Source organism: Pongo abelii, chromosome 5 (assembly GCF_028885655.2).
Source record: "Pongo abelii isolate AG06213 chromosome 5, NHGRI_mPonAbe1-v2.0_pri, whole genome shotgun sequence".
Classification (NCBI taxonomy): domain Eukaryota; kingdom Metazoa; phylum Chordata; class Mammalia; order Primates; family Hominidae; genus Pongo; species Pongo abelii.
Window position 1 is genome coordinate 16,139,064 of NC_071990.2, and position 19,714 is coordinate 16,158,777.

At 45.5% G+C, this 19,714-nt stretch overlaps 1 non-coding gene across 1 annotated transcript; it reads left to right on the forward strand.

The window, feature by feature from the left end:
- Positions 1-532: 532 nt before the first annotated feature.
- LOC112134008 (U6 spliceosomal RNA) lies at positions 533-636 on the forward strand. The gene has a single exon (XR_002915600.3). It is a non-coding gene; the product is annotated as a U6 spliceosomal RNA (small nuclear RNA).
- The last annotated feature ends 19,078 nt before the right edge of the window (positions 637-19,714 follow it).

Consider the following 19,714-nt stretch of genomic DNA (forward strand, 5'->3'; position numbering starts at 1 on the left):
AAACAGAGAGTAGATCATTGGTTGCCTAAGGCTGGAAGGAATCAGGGAAGGCCCTGAGGAGTGATGGCTAATAAATAAGGAGCGTGGCAGGTTTTTTTGGGTTATAAAAATGTTTCAAAATAGGTGTGATGATGGCTGCACAACTCTATGAATACACTAAAAGCCATTGACTTGTACACTCTAAATTGGTGAATTGTATGATATGTGAATTATGTCTCAATAAAGCCATTGGAAGACAATATAAATAAAATCCAGAGACATTGTCCTATGGGTAAATACTAAATAGAGTCATTAGGCTGGGCTCTGGATTTGTCTATTCAGTGCTTTCATGTTGGTTTTCTTTATCTTCCAGCTCCGGAAAAGGCCTGTAGTTCCAGCTACTGGGGAGGCTGATGGAAGGATTGCATGAGCCCAGGAGGTCAAAGCTGCAGTGAGCCGTGATCGCACCACTGTGCTCCAGTCTGGGTGACAGAGTGAGACCCTGTCTCAAAAAAAAAAAAAAAAAAAAAGCAAGCAAGCAAGCAAGAAAAAAGTGCTTTAGCAGCACATATACTAAAATCGGAGTGATACGGAGAAGACTACCATGGCCTCCGAGCAAGAATGACACAAAAATTCTGAAAAAAAAAAAAAGCCTGAGCAAAGTGACTTGCCCAGGATGCCACAGTTCACAGTGGTAGAACCACAACTGGAAACCAGGACTTTGACTCCCAGGCAGCTGCCCCTTCCACGAGTTCCATGTCCCATGTGCATGCTGTGTTTGTACTGGGGTCAATGGCAACTGTCTTATTTGGATATTCTTATTTTCCTCTATGCCCTGAGAAACCTGGTTTGTAGACAGAAAAGGCTGATTTTTTGCTTCTAAAAGCTTAAGTTGACATTTTGTGTTGTTTTGTTTTGTTCTCCTGGTGCAGCCTAACAGGCATTCACATAGTAGACAACACATGCTTGCTGGACCTTACTTCCTGTCTGGTGACCCAGCTCCCTAGAGACTTGAATCTCAAATAAGTGTTTCTGTCAGGAGGCTGAGCTCCCAGCTGTGCAAATTGGTCACAGATGTAATTGCATTTGCCCTCTGCCCTGGAAGAAAACATGCCTGTGGTTGGGGGTTTAGATGTCTCAGAATGAAAGACATTACTCCTGACTCTGGGTAATAGCCGTGACGCTCAAAATAAGCTGCCACAGAGACACGCCATAGTGTTGCCAGATGTACAGGACTGTTGCTACCCAGAATCCGGATCTGCACAGCCAGTTACCAAACTGTGGCCATGTCATTGGCCAATCAGGCATAGTCAAGAATCTAGCTTTTCCACTGGCTCCTCATACTTTCAAACATAACTCCATCCCCTCTTCTCCTCTCCCTAATGCCCACAGGATCTCTGCAAAGAGCTCCAATTCCAAGTTCCCTGAATGGCAGACAATGGCAGCCCTAGGACATCTACACTGCACAGGCTGCAATTGCTAGAATCTAATTAAAATAAACATTGTAACAAGCTGCTGAGCCCTGCCCAGTGCCTCAGGAGTGCAGTGATGTGACACATTTCACTGCAGCCTCCACCTCCCATGCTCCAGCAATCCTCCTGCTTCGGCCTCCCAAAGAGTGGAGACTACAGGTGTGTGCCACTACACCTGGCTAATTTTTGTACTTTTTGTAGAGATGAAGTCTCGCCAGGTTGTCGAGGCTGGTCTTGAACTCCTGGGCTCGAGTGATCCGCCCACCTTGGCATCCCAAAGTGTTGGAATTACAGGTCTGAGTTACTGCATCTGGCCAGATAGATATTTTAAACCCAGTATTTGTCTACCTTTCTTCCTCAGTAGAATTTGAATGTACCAGGTGGCTGCTAGCTACACACCTGTGTAGGATGAGGCTTATCCTATATGTCTGCCCTATTTGTCTTGTTAAATCATATTATTATTCTGAATGCTTTCCTTCTAAAGCAGACAACCAAAGCGTAGGGTACTAGCTCTTCTTAGTCCTTTTCCAATCCAAACATTTAGACTTCTTTCTGCTCACCCCGGGCAGTAACACCCTCATCAATTTCCTCTTAATTGACTAGAATGAATTGTAACTATCCCCATCAGCAATCACATCTGTTAAGGATTGCAGAGTGCCATTGTTGTACAGGAAGAGCATTTCATTTGAGCCACCAAAAATTTACTAACATGTGGACACAGGGACAGATACAGAGGATTGCAAACTCCAGTTTCTGAAAAACTCGATTCCAAAGCAAGGGGAAAGGTGCCCTCTAGTGGTAAACACAGCACACTACACCACAGCATCCTTATTCCAGAGCAGAGGACCAAATTTCAAAGATAATGACTGGCCTACCGAAAGCCTGGCTATTTGAATCCTATTATCCGTTTGTTCCAGAAACCCTGAGGTCCAGACAGGATGTGACACATGAAGGTTTAAGTGAATTAAAATAAGCTGCTGACTTCTAAGGCCAGGAAGAAATAATGAGAACGGATCCACTTTCATTGAGTGCTATGGATAAGAATCCTTCTCATTTCTTGCCAGTCTGCCCCCCTCAAAATTGAGTTCTGGTAGCAGTTTTTCATCCAGAAGTGACATAATTTGATTAGTTAGTGATTTATTGCTTTATTACACAGTAACCTAGAGCAACCATCTCTGCTAAGCCACGTCTTCAATTTGGTGACAAGTAACCAACTATCTGGAATGAGCAAGAAATATTCCCTTCCAAATTCCTTGAAAAATGTGGGGCTTAATTTAGACTATTCAAGTTCTTTTGACATATGTATTAAGACTATACAGTTTTTATAAGTATTCTAAAAGCCTGTATAAATTACAGTTGATTGGGAACTTTTAATGTAATAATTGAGTCCTGACATAAGAGACAGTGTAATGCTTAGGAAATAATGCTGGCCTGAAAGCTTGGAGATATGGACTCCGTGACACAGCCTCTGCCACTAACTAGGTGACTTCGGGCAAGTCCTTTAACATCTCTGACCTCAGTTTTCCCATTAACAAATGAAAGAATTGGACTAATAATTTCTAAGCTTTTTCAACTCTAAAATGATCTAATTTGGCCAGGCGCGGTGGCTCATGCCTATAATCCCAGCACTTTGGGAGGCCAACACGGGCGGATCACCTGAGGTCGGGACTTTGAGACCAGCCTGGCCAACTTAGTGAAACACCATCTCTACTAAAAATACAAAAATTAGCCAGGTGTGGTGGCGTGAACCTGTAGTCCCAGCTACTCAGGAGGCTGAGGCAGGAGAATCGCTTGAACCTGGGAGGCAGAGGTTGCAGTGAGCCAAGATTGCACCACTGCACTCCAGCCTGGCAACAGAGCGAGACTTCATCTCAAATAAATAAATAAATAATAAATAAAATGATCTAACTTATAAAAACTCTTTTAGGAGAGTTATATTTTGAAATAATATCTTTTGGGGATTTGTGTGTATTTACTTAATTAACCCCAGGGTACCCTCCCTTAGCCCACTCCTAAATAAAAACCAAGATTCAGGACAGGTGCAGTGGCTCAATCCCAGCACTTTGAGAGGCCGAGGCTGGTGAGTTGCTTGGGCCAGGAGCTCAAGATTAGCCTGGCCAATATGTCAAACCACATCTCTACTAAAAATACGAAAAATAAATAGCTGGACGTGGTGGCGCACCCCTGTTGGGAGGCTGAGGCATGAGAATCGCTTGAACCCAGGAGGCAGAGGTTGCAGTGAGCTGAGATTGTGCCACTGGATGCACTCCAGCCTGGGCAACAGAAAGAGACTCTGTCTAAAAAAAAAAAAAAAAAAAAAAAAAAGTCAAAGAACTAGTCGAACTAAGGGTGAGAAAGATGAGAATCAGCCCATGGAACATGCTTTTGCTGTCCATGAATCTAGGAAATACCAGGGCTGGGGAAAGGAGAAAGAGGAGATAGAGAGGTGAATTACTCAAATGAGAAAAAGGGCCGGGATAGGTAGAGGTAGGAGGTCTAGAGAGAAGTGGGAAGGAAGAGCCTCAAAAGGACAAGCTTCCATGTGTGTCCACACATCAGCTCACTGCTCCAGCCCAGCCCTGGGGACAAGTATCTCTCCTGAATAGAGGGGAGGACGTCCATGCCTCCTGGAGGGTGGGGACATGAAGAAGCATTTATTTTACCCCCTTTCCACTGATTACAGAAGCACTAAAGAGAACAAGTTGGGAGCATCTTCATGACAGGGAGGGGAGGGCACTGCCACTGGTACTCACAGATCCCAGAACTTTTGTGTGCAGGTAGACTTAGTAATACTAATATTAGAAATAGAGATATGTGCACATCCGTTTTTATCAATCAGTTGTTAGCATAATTTTCTATTTCCTTTTTAAGATAGGAAGTAGCTTTTTGTTGTTGAAATTGTTTCCTCTCTTGATTAAATTAATTATCCCTAAGAACTGAAGGCTTCAGTGATCTCTGAGAATTCTTCCAAATGTGAAATATCGTTATTCTAAGACATTTCAAAGCTCAGGTTATTGTATGTTGGGTCTAATGTTAGGCTTCACTGTACCAGAATTCTATTATGTGAAACATTACTTTAAATGAGTAACTCGCCACCTAAAACATGGAATTCCTTCTTTGATATGGCAGCGCTGTGTGTAGTCAGGGTTTTGCATTACATCTCTCAGGCCACCCGTGCTGGCTCATGCCTGTAATCCCAGCACTTTGGGAGGTGCTGAAGTGGGAGGATTGCTTGAGCCCAGGAGTTCAAGACCAGCCTGGGCTGCTACATGGCAAAACCTTGTCTCTACCAAAAGTACAAAAAATTGCCAGGCAGGGGGCATATGTCTGTAGTCCCAGCTACTAGGGAGGCTGAGGCAGGAGGATCGTTTAAGTCTGGAAGTTTGAGGTTGCAGTGAGCTGTAATTGTGCACTGCACTCCAGCCTGGGCAATGGAGTGAGATCCTTTCCCTCCAACCCCCCAAAAATTAACAAATTAGCTGGGCATGGTGGCATGCACCTGTAGTTCCAGGTACTCAAGAGGCTAACTTCAGAGGATCCCTTGAGCCCAGGAGTCCAAGGCTGCAGTAAGCTGTGATTGCACTACTGCAGTCCAGCCTGGACAACAGAGCAAGACCTTGTCTCAAAAAAAAAAAAAAAAAAAAAAAATCTCTGTATGGAACTATCCACCAGAGGCAGGACAGATGCCAGAATGTGTTTTAACATTAACGTAAATGTATTAAACAAATACATTCAATCAAATATAGTACTACATGCTACAAAAAAAGTAAAAGCAGTCTTAAATTTGATTATAGAGGAAGCAATGTGCAACAAAAAAAGAGTTGTTTCATTACTAAAGGGAAAGCGAGTAAATATGCTTATTTGTAAGTGTTCAAGTTTTTCAAGGAAGACTTCTTAAAACACAAGAATTTCATTTGATGACACTGTGCTTGTTTTTAAGGAGGGGTTGAAAGAAGGCAGAGAAGTCAATAAAACTCTCTGGCTGGATAACAGAAGCCGTTTCCAGGGCAACAAGGGAGGAAGAAATGCCGTGGATTTAAAGGACACAGCATTTGACTAATGCAACAAAAGAAGTGAGAGAACACAGAGGTAGAGACAAGACCCTTGGTCAAACTGAGAAAAGGGAAAAATGGGGTGTAAGTCTTGGAGTTTCTCTATTTCATGCTGCAAATTGCCTTCTCTACCCATGGGTTCCCCAATCCCCACCCCAGCTCACAGAACCTGCATGCTTGCTTTCTCTCTTCTGTGTCCGACAAAATTTCAGCTCGGGTAAAGATCAGAGACACACTAAATAAATATCCTTACTTTTCACAGAGGCTTTGGCATTTTAACATAAGGAAAAGGCTTATACTAGAGCTTCCCCAAGGATGGCAAACGCTGCTTCTTCCAGGGGTCTCGGTGGAAGAAGCCCAAGATGGGGACCATTGAACCTGAATGAAGTCCCTGTTTTTTTTTTAACACGTATGCGCATTTTCACAATACTCATTCATACATCTGAGTTTATTTTCATATAAAATAATAACAATGCTATATTATTATATTACAGCTTCTATTTATTAAATGCTATGTGCTGGGCATAGTCATAAAGACTATGACATTAGTGGTCCCCAACCTTTTTGGCACCAGGAACCAGTTTCACGGAAGATGACTTTTCCACGGACAGGAACGGGGGATGGTTTGGGGATGATTCAAGAGCATTACATTTATTGTGCACTTTATTTCTGTTATTATTATATTGTAATATATAATGAAATAACTATACAACTGATCATAATGTAGAATCAGTGGGATCCCTGAGCTTGTTTTCCTGCAATTAGAGGGTCCCATTTAGGGGTGATGGGAGACAGTGACAGATCATCAGGCATTAGATTCTCATAAGGAGCACAAAACCTAGTTCACAATAGGGTTTGTGCTCCTGAGAATCTAATGTTGCCACTGACCTGACAGAAGGCTGAGTTCAGGTGGTAATGCTCCTTCATCTACTTACTTCCTGCTGTGTGGCCCAGTTCCTAACAGGCCATGGACAGGTACCAGTCCACAGCCCGGGGATTGGGGACCCCTGATATACATCCATTATCTTGTTTAATCTTCTTTTTGTTGTTGTTATTTTTTGTTTTTTGTTTGTTTTCTGAGACAGAGTCTTGCTCTGTTGCCCAGGCTGGAGTGCAGTGGCGTGATCTCAGCTCACTGCAACCTCCACCTCACAGGTTCAAGTGATTCTCCTGCCTCAGCCTTGCAAATAGCTAGGATTACAGACATGTGCCACCACACCTGGCTAATTTTTGTATTTTTAGTAGAGATGGGGTTTCACCATGTTGGCCAGGCTGGTGTCGAACTCCTAACCTCAAGTGATCGGCCCTCCTTGGCCTCTCAAAGTGCTGGGATTACAGGTGTGAGCCACCATGCCCAGCCTAGCCCTTTTAAGAGACACCAGAGAGCTAGCATGAGCTCTATTTCTCTGTCTCCTTCTCTCTCTCTCTCTATCTATCTCTTTATCTCTCTCTGTCTTTCTCTCACTCTCTCTTCCTCTCTCTCTCCCTACTCTGTGGGGACACAGCAAGAAGGCATCTGTCTGGAATCCAGGAAGAGAACCCTCTCCAGAAATCAAATCAGCTGGACCCATGATCTCAGACTTCCAACTTTCCAGAACTATGAGAGAGAAATTTCTGAAATCTGTCCTCTCATGGGCTCAGGTAGTAAATTTTAATACTGCAGGCTTCACAATGGGGTGTATGCACCCCTGGGTGGCTGGGCACAGTGGCTCATGCCTGTAATCCCAGCGCTTTGAGAGGCCAAGGCAGGCAGATCACCTGAGGTCAGGAGTTTGAGGCCAGCCTGGACAACATGGAGAAACCCCTGTCTCTACTAAAAATACAAAAAAATTAGCCAAGCATGGTGTTGTGCGCCTGTAATCCCAGATACTCCGGAGGCTGAGGCACGAGAATTGCTTGAACCCAGCAGCAGAGGTTGGCAGTGAGCCGAGATCGCGCCACTGCATTCCAGCCTGGGTGACAGCAAGACTCCGTCTCAATAAATAAATAAATAATAAAAGAGAATCCATTTCTATCAATATGTTCAACTTGCATCCACTCTCTGTTTTGAAACTGACCTGAGAATACCAGTGATGGAAAGTTAATTTTTTTTCATCCGTGCCCTCTTATCAGTGCACAGATAAGGTTCCCAGCTTCCCAAAAGAAAGGTATCCCTCGTGCCCAACCTATCTTCATGGTGTTGCATTGCCCTGGCATATAGAATCTCTGGATGCTCTTTGAAATATTCATGTGGGTATCGGGAAAAGAGATGCTTCTTACCATTGGGTACAAATCATTTAGAAACTTGGATTTCTAAATTTTTGCTTTCAATGAAAAAGAGGACATGATCAAGGTGTTAGCTGGTAGATCATTGTAAGTTAATGCTTGTTATAGACAGATCACCATTAGACTTTTAACATATAATTCAGAAAGAGTTCAAAGAATTGAGGAACATTTCTCTGGAGTTTGTTTGTTTGTTTGTTTAGAGACACGGTCTCACTTTGTAGACCAGGCTAGAGCGTAGTGGCACAAACATAGTTCACTGCAGCTTTGGACTTTTGGATTCAAGGGATAGATCCTTCAGCCTCAGCCTCCTGGGTAGCTGGGGCTACAGTTGCACACAAACACACCTGGCTAATTTTTAAAATTTTTTGTAGATATGGCTTCTTGTTATGTTACCCAAGCTAGTCTCAAACTCCTGGGCTCCAGCGATCTTCTAGCACTTGGTCTTCCAAAGTTCTGGGATTACTCATAAGCCATCACGCCTGGCCCTTGAATGACATTCCTCTTTGCGACCGAAGTTTCTCACAACTTCCATCTATAAAGACAAACACAGTAATAGGAATAAAATCACTTCTGAACTCTGTCTCATCCTAGCAATAAATAATACTCATTCAGGTGGGGTGCAGTGGCTCACACCTATAATCCCAGCACTTTGGGAGGCTGAGGCAGGCAGATCACTTGAGCCCAGGAGTTTGAAACAAGCCTGGGCAACATGGCAAAACACCATCTCTACAAAAAATATACAAAAATTAGCCAGGCATGGTGACGAACGCCTGCAGTCCCAGCTACTCAAGGTGCTGAGGTGGGAGGATGACTTGAGCCGGGGGCTCAGTTAAGGCTGCAGTGTACTGTGATTGTGCCACTGCACTCCAGCCAGAACAGCAGAGTGAGACCCTGCCTCAAAAAGTATATACATTCATTCATGAATACATGAATTAGAAGGGAAATGGGAGGGAAGCCCCATTTATCTATGCAGGGCTTCGCCTGAATTCCAGTTCTTCCTTTTTGACCATATGAAAGGTTTGCTTTTCCCCAGCTCTCTTTGAAGTTAGATTTGGCCCTGGGACTGGCTAATGAGGTATAAATGGAGGCGACATGTATCATTTCCAGGCAGCCACCTTCCCTTTCTCCTGCCTCAGCGATCATGGGTGCAGACATTGAGAGGAAGCCTGCAGAAGCCTGGGTCCCAGAGTAACCCTGATGAGCAAAGCATCTCGTTGGGTGGACCAGTAGTGTGAGCAAGAAATGCACTTGTTCTGCATCAAGCACCCGAGTATAATCCAGCCCAAGATGCACCCAATAAAAGGTGCCTCTTAAAGAAATTTTACTTTCGATGTTTAATAATTATGTATATCTGTAATTTACTTAAGTCGTTTTGATCAGTTGTGTCTAATAAAAGTTGTAACTATTATCGACCCCCCAGAAAAGTTTTTAACAATTAGATCATTACAGTCACAGGAAATAATGAAACATTAATTTCAATTTATAGGATTTTTTTTTTTTTTTGAGATGGAGTCTCTCTCGGTTGCCCAGGCTGGAGTGCAGTGGCGCAGTCTTGGCTCCCTGCAACCTCCACCTCCTGGGTTCAGGCAATTCTTCTGCCTCAGCCTCTCAAGTAGCTGGGATTACAGGCGCCCACCACCATGCCCAGCTAATTTGTGTATTTTTAGTAGAGACGGGGTTTTACCATATTGGTCAGGCTGGTCTCAAACTCCTGACCTCAGGTGATCCACCTGCCTCAGTCTCCCAAAGTGCTGGGATTGCAGGCATGAGCCACGGCGCCTGGCCAATTATGGGATTTTTATGGCAGAGAAGTGTGATAGGATGATCAGGAAAAGCCTCTTATCCCAGTGCAATTTATTTCATAAAGCTGGAAATGAACCACCCCAGGATAAATTCCTGAGGGGGATTGTAACCACTCGATGGGTTCATTTTGCCTGCTGCCCAGATAGAGCTGATCTATCAAGGCAGAGGAATTGCAATAAAGAGTCCAATTCATGCAGAGCAGCTGAATGGGAGATTGGAGTTTTAATATTACTGGAGTTTTATTATTATAAGGCAGTTTATTGATCTGGGTGGGAAGGCGGTTTGTTTCTGGAAATGGCTGTCATTATCTTTGTTTTTTGTTTTTTTTGAGACAGAGTCACTCTGTCACCCAGGCTGGAGTGCAGTGGCAGGATCTCAGCTCACTGCAACCTCCACCTCCCAGGTTCCAGTGATTCTCCTCCCTTAGTCTCCTGAGTAGCTGGGATTACAGTCACCCACCACCACGTCCGGCTAATTTTGTATTGTTAGTAAAGACAGAGTTTCACCATATTGGCCAGGCTAGTCTTGAACTCATGACCTCAAGTGCTCCATCCACCTCGGCTTCACACAGTGCTGAGATTACAAGCCTGAGCCACCGTGCCCAGCCCGTTATCATCTTTGTTTCAAAGTTAAACTATAAACTGAGCTCCTCCCAAAGTTAGTTCATCTCTGCCCAGGAATGAACAAGGACAGCTTGGAGGTTAGAAGCAACATGGAGTTGGTTAGGTCAGATCTCTTTCACTGTCATAACTGTCTGTTATAATTTTTGCAAAGCTGGTTTCAGGATGTGAAAATAGAAGGTCAAGGACAAAAATGAACAATACATTTCAACTCTAAAAGTAGAATTTTTTCACGTGTTTTTTAAGCAAATGGGGGTGTACCCCAAGGAGTCATGGTATTAGTTTTGAAAACAATTTGGCTTGAAATCAGCTAGAAATTACACGGGATTTTTTTGTTTTGTTTTGTTTTGTTTTGAGATGGAGTCTTGCTCTGTCGCTAGGCTGGAGTGCAGTGGCATGATCTCGGCTCACTGCAACCTCCGCCTCCCCCATTTAAGCAATTCTCCTGCCTCAGCCTTCCAAGTAGCTGGGACTATAGGCACCCGCCACCACGCCCGGCTAATTTTTTTTTGTTTTTTTGTTTTGTTTTGTTTTGTTTTGTTTTTTTAGTAGGGACGGGGTTTCACCATGTTGGCCAGGATGGTCTTGATCTCGTGGCCTGGTGATCCACCCAACTTGGCCTCCCAAAGTGCAAAGTGCTGGGATTACAGGCGTGAGCCACTGTGCCCGGCTGAAATTACATCTTTTAAAATTAACAAACTTATGATTAAAAATTTTTGATGTCAATTAAAAGTATGTAGAAGAATAAATAGTTTTATAAAATTTTGAAGGAATACTTGAACCAAAAATTTGAAGATGACAGTCTCATCTACCTAAGGCAGGGTTCCTCAGCCTTGGCACCACTGACGTTTGGGTTATGTAATTCTTTGTTGTGGGGCGGTGCTGTGCACTGTGGACTGTTCAGCAGCATCCGTGGCTACTATCAACCAGAAGCCACTATCGCCCCCCATCCCGTCCACTCGTGACAACCGCAAATGTCTCTAGACATTACTAAACGTTCCCTGGAGGAGCAATAAAGAGTTGAAAAACACAGACCTGTGAGTAAAAATCTATGCCAAAAATGCTCTTCTTGTGTACTGGCCACGACTGTCTTCAAAGTCATAAATTGTCCAGAAAACACTAACAGTGACTCTAAAATCCCCTCAACCCTATTGTCTATTTTCCTCCAAGTTTAACAGAAGTGGCCAGGAAAGGATGACTTATACCAAAACCAACTGGTATAAGTCAGCTGACTCATCCATTTTTCCTGCCTGCCCCTGATAAGCATGGAAGTGTGTGACCTCTGGTATAAACTGAAATGGAATTCACTTCTCCCGAAGAATGGGAAACTTCAGTTTAGCACTACTCAGGGCTGTTTCTTGTCTACCTACTTTTTTTTTTTTTTTTTTGAGACGGAGTCTCACTCTGCTGCCTAAGCTGGAATATAGTGGTGCAACCTCGGCCCACTGCAACCTCCACCTCCCGGGTTCAAGCGATTCTCCTGCCTCAGCCTCCCAAGTAGCTGGGATTACAGGCACGCAACACCGCGTCTGGCTAATTTTTGTATTTTTAGTAGAGATGGGGTTTCGCCACATTGGCCAGGTTGGTCTCCAACTCCTGACCTCAGGTGATCCACCTGCCTCAGCCTCCCAAGTGTTGGGATTACACGCGTGACACACTGCGCCCGACCTCCAGATACTTTGTTTTTAATTCTTTTGAGTATATACCTAGAAGTGGAATTGCTGGATCATACGGTAATTCTGCTTTTAATTTTCTGAGAAACCTCCATCCCATTTTCTACAGCAGCTGCACTTTTCAGATGTCTTTTCAGGCTTTCACACTTCTGACGACCTAATGACTCCTCCCAGGGGGGCCTCCGACTCTTGACTCAGCTGTCCTGTGGCCCCCACCTAAAAGCGGGCTCAGCACACAAAGACCGTTTTCCACACCTCTGTGACTGCATCCCCACCCAATCACCAGCACCCATTCCCCGTGCCTGCCAAACTATTCTTGGAAAACCCTAGACTCTGAAATTTCAGGGAGGCTGATTTGAGTAATAAAACGCCAGTCTCCCAGACAGCCAGCTCTGCGTGAATTAAACTCTTTTTCTATTGCAGTTCCCGTCTTGATAAATCTGCTCCATCTGGGCAGCAGGCAAAGAAAACTCCTACCCTTCCCAGACTCTAGTATCCTTTTGAGAGGTGACAGCGTGCTGGCAGCCGTCACAGCCCTCACTCCCTCTCGGCGCCTCCTCTGGCTGGGCTCCCACTTTGGGGGCACTTGAGCCCTTCAGCCCCCCGCTGCACTAAGGGAGCCCCTTCCTGGGCTGGCCAAGGCCGGAGCCAGCTCCCTCAGCTTGCGGGGAAGTGTGGAGGGAGAGGCGCGGGCGGAAACCGGGGCTGCGCGCGGTGCTTGCGGGCTAGCGCGAGTTCCGGGTGGGTGTGGGCTCGGCGGGCCCCTCACTCAGAGCCGCCGGCCAGCCGGGCAATGAGGGGCTTAGCACCCAGGCCAGCGGCTGCGGAGGGTGTGCTGGGTCCCCAAGCAGTGCCGGCCCAACGGCGCTGCGATCGATTTCTCGCCAGGCCTTAGCGGCCTCCCCGAGAGGCAGGGCTCGGGACCTGCAGCCCGCCATTCCTAAGCCTCCCCACCCCACTAGGTGGGCTCCGGTGCGGCCCGAGCCTCCCCAAGCCCCGCCCCCTGCTCCACGGCGCTCAGTCCCATCGACCACACAAGGGCTGAGGAGTGCGGGTGCACAGTGCGCGGCTAGCAGGCGGCTCCACCTGCAGCCCCGATGCAGGATCCACTGGGTGAAGTCAGCTGGGCTCCTGACCCTGGTTGGGAATTGGATAACTTATGTTTAGCTAGGGGATTATAACTACACCAATCGGCACTCTGTATCTAGCTCAAGGTTTGTAAACACACCAATCAGCACTCTGTCTAGCTAAGGGTTTGTAAATGCACCAATCCACACTTCTACTTCTAGTGGGGACCTGGATAACTACGTCCATAATTGGTGGGCTCTTGGTCTCACTGACTTCAAGAATGAAGCCGCAGCAGACCCTCACTGTGAGTGTTGTAGCTGTTAGTGACCGGTATGGAGTTTCTTTCATTCTAGTGGGTTCGTGGTCTCCCCAACTCAGAAATGAAGCTGCACACCTTTGCAGTGAGTGTTAACAGATCTTAAGGTAGCGTGTACTGGAATTAATTCCTCCCGTGGGCTCCTGACCTTACAGAATTCAAGAGTGAAGCTACTAGACCTTCCAAGTGAATGTCACAGCTCATCAAAGCGTGAACCCAAAGAGCGAAGGAATAAAACTCCCATGGCGAGGAAAAACACACGCGCAATTTGCCGCTGCTAGCTCCCGCAGCCTGCTTTTATTCTCTTATCTAGCTCCACCCACATCCTGCTGATTGGTAGAGCCGAGTGGTCTGTTTTGACAGGGCGCTGATTGGCGTGTTTACAATCCCTGAGCTAGACACAAAGGTTCTCCACGTCTCCACCGGATTAGCTAGATACAGAGTGTCCATACAAACGTTCTCCAAGTCCCCACCTGAGTAGCTAGTGTCGATTGGTGCATTCACAAACCTTGAGTTCTCCAAGGCCCCACCAGCGTAGCTAGCTACAGTGTCCATTGGTGCATTCACAAACCCTGAGCTAGAGACAGGGCGCTGACTGGTGTGTTTACAAATCTTGAGCTAGATACAGAGTGCCGATTGGTGTATTTACAATCCCTGAGCTAGACATAAAGGTTCTCCATGTCCCCCCAGACTCAGGAGCCCAGCTGGCTTCACTCAGTGAATCCCGCACCGGGTCTGCAGGTGGAGCTGCCTGCTAGTCCCGCGCCGTGCGCCCGCACTCCTCAGCCCTTCGGTGGCTGATGGGACTAGGCGCTGTGGAGCAGGGGGCGGCGCTCATCGAGGAGGCTGGGGCCGCACAAGAGCCCACAGAAGGAGAGGGAGGCTCAGGCATGGCAGGCTGCAGGTCCGGAGCCCTGCCCGGCGGGAGGGCAGTTAAAGCCTGGCGAAAAATCGAGCGCAGCGCCGGTGGGCCGGCACTGCTGGGGGACCCAGCACACCCTCCGCAGCCGCTGGCCCGGGCGTAAGCCCCTCATTGCCCAGTGCCGGTAGGACAGACCAGCTGCTCCGAGTGCGGGCCGCCAAGCCCACGCCCGCCCGGAACTGCAGCTGGCTGGCAAGCGCTACTCACAGCCCGGGTTCCCGCTCACACCTCTCCCTCCACACCTCCCTGCAAGCTTAAAGGAGCCGGCTCCGGCCTTAGCCAGCCTAGAAAAAAACTCCCACAGTGCAGCGGTAGACCGAAGAGCTTCTCAGGCGCCACCAAAGTGGGAGCCCAGGCAGAAGAGGCGCCCAGAGCGAGCAAGGGCTGTGAGGACTGCTCACACGCTGTTACCTCTCAGAACCTTTATGTCTAGCTCAGGGATTGTAAGCGCACCAATCAGCACCCTGTCAAATCAGACCACTTGGCTCTCTGTAAAATGGACCAATCAGCAGCATGTGGATGGGGCCAGATAAGAGAATAAAAGCAGGCTGCCCGAGCTAGCAGTGCCAATGTGCTTGGGTTTCTTCTTTATTGTGGAGGCTTTGTTGTTTTCTTTACAACACATTTTGTTACTGTTTGGTGTTTGGGCTTAACACTGCCTTTGTGAGCTGTAATGTTTCCTGGTGGAGGTCTGCAGCTTCTTTTCTGAAGCCAGTGTAGACTACCAATCCACTGGGAAAAGTAAACAGTTCAGTCTTAAAAGCTGTGTCACTGGGAGGGTCTGCACCTTTGCTCTTGGGCCAGTGAGACCACGAACTCACCAGAAGGAAGAAACTGAACACATCCAAGTATCAGAAGAATCAAACTCCAGACATGTCGCCTTAAGAACTGTAACAGTCATTGTGAGGGTCCACAGCTTCATTCTTGAAGTTAGAGCAGGAACCCACTTTTTCTGGACGCTTTATTTTTATTTGTTTGTTAACTACTTGATGTCCAATTTTATGTTATCTACATGGACATACACAATCCAACATACTAGAAGAAAACAGATGTAGACTTTATAAAGATTAGATCTTACTGATCTGAACAATATATTTTAGTGGTTAGAGAGTAGTAGGTAAGAATAAAAAGGATTAATTAACCAATAGAGGCAAAGATAAAGGCAGCTTACTAAGGAAATAGGCAAAGGAGCAGTGGGCCAAGGAGGAAAAAAGAAAGTAGCAACCCCCTGCTTTGCATATTCTGTAGGTAAACCAGCATGAACTGAGCAGTGAGGTCTTCAGTTACACAGGACGGGGGAGCATCATAGGCTCATTAAATGTTTGCAGAAGCCAGATGCTATGTGGCTGTTCAGCTGTTTGAGTTAGGGGCTGTTTTTCTTGCAGCCTTATTTAACAACCACAGCCCAGCAGGGGCAAGGAGAACACAGAAAAGAAACTAAGCTCTTTGTTTTGAAAGTCTGAAGAAACTAATAATTCAGGTACTCATAGAGTTATGCAAAGAGGAGACCAGATTTGATTTGGGTTTGTGCCTTCCGGTATTGGGGGGAAAATCTGCTTGGGGAGTTCAGAATACTTAAGTATTTGGTTTCTACTGTGCCCTGCCTTTCAAAGAGACACCCTCTTTAAAAATTATAAGGCTGGGTGCGGTGGCCCATGCCTGTAATCCCAGCACTTTGGGAGGCCAAGGCAGGCGGATCACGAGGTCAGGATATCGAGACCATCCTGGCTAACATGGTGAAACCCCATCTCTACTAAAAATACAAAAAATCAGCCGGGCGTGGTGGCGGGCGCTTGTAGTCCTAGCTACTCAGGAGGCTGAGGCAGGAGAATGACGTGAACCTGGGAGGCGGAGCTTGCAGTGGGCTGAGATCTAGCCACTGCACTCCAGCCTGGGCGACAGAGCGAGACTTAATCTCAAAAAAAAAAAAAAAAAAAAAATTATAATAAATCAAAAGTGAAAAAGGGGAGATGAGAGCAGAGTGTTGAAATCTTCCCGCTTGCTTACTTTCTCTTTGTTTCCTCCAGATGTTTATAAATGCAAAGGAACAAAAAGCAAATTCATTGCAATAGCTGTATGAACAGCTTAAGTCGTCCTACTGGTGTCCCAGTTCACCTTGTCAATAAAGGCAAGAATGCAGTCCTAGTACGTAACTGATAGCAGACATTAGAAACTAGAGTGGGGGCTGGGCGAGGTGGCTTACACCTGTAATCCCAGCACTTCGGGAGGCCGAGGCAGGCGGATCACCTGAAGTCAGTTTGCGACCAGCTTGGCCAACATGGTGAAACCCCGTCTCTACTAAAAATACAAAAATTAGCTGGGCGTGTTGGCATGTGCCTGTAATCCCATCTACTTGGGAGGCTGAGGCAGGAGAATCGCTTGAACCTGGGAGGCAGAGGTTGCAGTGAGCCAAGATCGTGCCACTGCATTCCAGCCTGGGAGATAGAGTGAGACTTTGTCTCCAAAAAAAAAAAAAAAAAAAGACTAGAGTGGAAACCAAAGGGTAGGCAGTGATATATATGCAGGGATCTTTTTGTGACAAATCTTCAAGACCAAGGAATGCTTTAGAATAGGGAAAGACAGGATAAACCGTGGGACACAGCACTGAAGAAGACTGAGCTAATGGAATAAACCAGTCTCCTTAGAACTTGGCAAAGTTATCACCAAAAGTCTTGATAACACGTTTTATTTGAAAAGATCCTAAAATAGCTTCCATAGTTTATCAAACCCACGACACATACTCAGAACTTTCGTCATTCTGTTTGTTCTCTATGCAAGACTCACTTCTGCTTAAAATAGCTCTCTGGTGCTCCTGGGTTCTATTGCAAATCCCAGAGACTCATTCTAGAAGTAGAAATCAAAACAAATTGCTTTTTGTTCCAAGTTTCTTAGAAGTATAGGAGAATGGTGCCATAGGAATGAAATGAATCAAACAGTACGGAATGAGACGGGGCGCGGTGGCTCATGCCTATAATCCTAGCACTTTAGGAGGCTGAGGCAGGAGGAGGATTGCTTGAGCCCAGGAGTTCGAGACCAACCTGGGCAACACAGCGAGACCTCATCTCTATTACTTCTACTACTACTACTAATGATAATAATAAAATAGCCGGGTCGTGGTGATGCACACCTGTGGTCCCAGCTGTTTGAGAGGCTGAAGTGAGAGGATCACTTGAGCCTGAACGGTCGAGGTTACAGTGAGACAGGATCACGCCACTGCACTTCAGCCTGGGTGACAGAGCAAAACTCAAAGTTAACGAGGACAGAGTCCTACAAGGGGAAAAAAGTGGGGAACAATTTTTGATTCATGCTTAGCTCCTTATAGTAATGATCAATGATCAATCTGAAGAAAAAGAAACACATTTCTCATATGAGAAGTTCCTAGGGTCTGTAACACTTAAATAAAAATCCGAAACCAAATGTTGTGTAAAAAGGCCATTTGATTCACTAGGTGGCCTTTATATTATATGAAACTTCAGTGAAATACATCAAGGGGATGGTATGGAAAAACCTTCACCAGCTGAATAATAATAATAAAAGCCTGGAGGTAAATTTATCATACAGCAATTATTAGCAGGTAAGCCAACATTCAGAAGTTGGAAATAAATGTCTGCACAGGCCAGGCAAGTGAAATAAATGTGTAAATCAAGCTGGGGGTAACACAATGGGAACTGGTGGGGCCTGCCCTGACCTGGGGGGAGGAAAATGGTCTGCCAACAGCTTGCACTTTCAATTACAGAAAGAAAGAAGCACTGCAAGTTAAACAAGGCAGATGAGCTCAGAGAAAGCAAGTTTGCAACTCCTTTAAGTAGAGCTGCCTTCACAGTCACTAGAGCTTTCTACCCCAAAATTGGTCCCTGAATGAAATTTTGAAGGACAGGTTGAAAACTTGTCCCATTTATAGAAAGAACTTAGTGACTTAATAAATATTATTGCTATGTAATCGAGTCTTTTACCCTTAGAAACTTGCTACTCTGAATTACTACCCTGAATATTCTGTGTTAACCCATACAGAGAGGAATGTTGGAAGAATCACCTGAAATCCTCCTGTTTCCGTTGCAGGGATGGTGACTACCGTGGAATCACAGTGTTCTCTTGACATAGATGCCTGACAGGAATGCTTTTCAAATCTCACTTCAGAAACAGGAAAAAAAAAAAAGATTTTGTTTTTCACTTACAGACACTGATTCTGGTGCTGCACATCTCTTCTCTCACTATTTTGGTCCTTAGAAATCTGAGGGCCAGGCTGGGCACGGTGGTTCGCACCTGTAATCCCAGCACTTTGGGAGGCCGAGGGAGGCAGATCACCTGAAGTCAGGAGTTTGAGACCAGCCTGGGCAACATGGCAAAACCCTGCCTCTACTAAAAATAAAGCCGAGATGGGCGGATCACGAGGTCAGGAGATTGAGACCATCGTGGCTAACACGGTGAAACCCCATCTCTACTAAAAATACAAAAAAATTAGCCAGGCGTGGTGGCAGGCGCCTGTAGTCCCAGCTACTTGGGAGGCTGAGGCAGGAGAATAGCGTGAACCCGGGAGGCAGAGCTTGCAGTGAGCCGAGATGGCACCACTGCACTCTAGCGTGGGTGACAGAGCAAGATTCCATCTCAAAAAAATAAAATAAAATAAAAAATTATCCAGAAGCGGTGTCACGCTCCTGTAATCCCAGCTACTCAGGAGGCTGAGACAAGAGAATTGCTTGAATGCGGGAGGCGGGAGCTACAGTGAGCTGAGGTTGCACCACTGCACTCCAGCCTGGGTGACAGAGTGAGATCCCATCTCAAAAACAACAACATGAACAACAACAACAAAAATGCAAAACAAGCAAACAAAAGATATACTTGTTCAATACTGATTAAAAGGATGTGAAATATGAATATCAAATGAAATAGAATTTGAAGCAAAAGACTTTAAGAAAAAAGTAATAGAAATAGGACACTACATAATAATAGCAGAAATAATTCTCTCACACTCACACACTTCATTAATTTTTAAAGCCTAACAAAATAGTTCCAAATACATAAAGTAATAACTAACAGAATTATAGTGAGAAGTTAGAATTCCTGATCAAAATGGGGAATTTTAAGTATCAGAAAATAGTTGATTAAAGGATAAAATAAGTAAGGACAGAAAAGATTTGAACCTAACCAAGATGCATGCTTTCCAAGTACACTGTGACCATTAATAAATATTGACCAGGTATTAAGTCAGAAAGAAAATATCAACAAAATTTGAAGAAACCATACAATAAAAACCCACATTTCTGTAAATATTATAATTAAAACAAGATTAACAATAAAAGACTAAGCTATTTAAAAATTGATAACATTTGGAAACTTAAAAATGCACTCCTAGGCCAGGCATGGTGGCTCACACCTGTAATCCCAGCACTTTGGGAGGCTGAGGTGGGTGGATCACGAGGTCAGGAGTTTTAGACCAGTCTGGCCAACATAGTGAAGCCCTGTCTCTACTAAAAATACCAAAAATTAGCTGGGTGTGGTGGTGTGTCCCTGTAATGCCAGCTACTTGGGAGGCTGAGGCAGGGG